General features: G+C 39.4%; 1 non-coding gene across 1 annotated transcript; it reads left to right on the plus strand.

Moving 5' to 3' along the window:
* The first annotated feature begins 509 nt into the window (after nucleotides 1-509).
* On the plus strand, nucleotides 510-616 carry LOC128296158 (small nucleolar RNA R71). The gene has a single exon (XR_008286706.1). It is a non-coding gene; the product is annotated as a small nucleolar RNA R71 (small nucleolar RNA).
* Nucleotides 617-995: the final 379 nt, after the last annotated feature.

The raw sequence follows: 995 nt of genomic DNA on the forward strand, positions 1-995 counted from the left end.
GTTGTTGGAAGCCTGGAGGTAGTGGTGGTCACTGATTCCCTTGGCCTCCCTATAAGAAATTTGGTGGCTTCTCCAACCTGCATTGTAAGTATTACTATAAGGATTACTTTTGAGTTTTGGGATTACTACCCATGTAATTTAACTGCTCGTTCTCCATGTTGTGACCACAGGGTGGGTAATTTGAACTGCTTGATCCACCTTCACTTGTTTCGTACTGCATTACTGGGTGAACCTGTGAAGAACTAAGAAAACCATCAATTTTCTTATTCAAGAGTTCTACCTGATTAGATAGCATGGTGGCCGAATCGACGTTATAAACACCGGCTACTTTTATTGGCTTTGTCCTCATGACTTGCCACTAATAATTATTCAGTGACATCTCTTCCACAAATTCATAAGCATCCTCAAGTGTCTTATTATTGATAGTTTTGCCAGCAGCTACGTCGATCATCTGTTGAGTCAAAAGATTCAGGCCGTTATGGAACATTTGAACCTGTAGCCAGAGTGGTAACCCATGGTGAGGGCACCTTCTCAACAGATCCTTGTATCTCTCTCATGCATTGTAGAGTGTTTCTAAATCCATCTGCTTAAAAGAAGAGATATCATTACGTAATTTGGTTGTTTTAGCCAGCGGAAAATATTTTAATAAAAACTTTTCGGTCATTTGTTCCCATGTAGTGATTGACCCTCGTGGTAACGAGTTCAACCATTGTTTAGCCTTATTCCTTAACGAAAAGGGAAACAACCTAAGGTGAATGGCATCATCAGAAACACCATTGATTTTAAAAGTGTCTCAAAATTCTAAGAAATTTGCCAAGTGAGCATTGGGATCCTCGTCCTGCAAATCATCAAACTGAACAAACTGTTGGATCATTTAAATGGATTTAGGTTTTTGTTCAAAATTATTGGCAGCAACAGCAGGCCTAACTATGCTCGATTCAGTTCCTGTTAAAGAAGGTTTAGCATAATCATACATAGTACGTGAAGCAGGATTC

The sequence above is a fragment of the Gossypium arboreum genome, chromosome 7 (genome assembly GCF_025698485.1).
Source record: "Gossypium arboreum isolate Shixiya-1 chromosome 7, ASM2569848v2, whole genome shotgun sequence".
NCBI classification, from domain to species: domain Eukaryota; kingdom Viridiplantae; phylum Streptophyta; class Magnoliopsida; order Malvales; family Malvaceae; genus Gossypium; species Gossypium arboreum.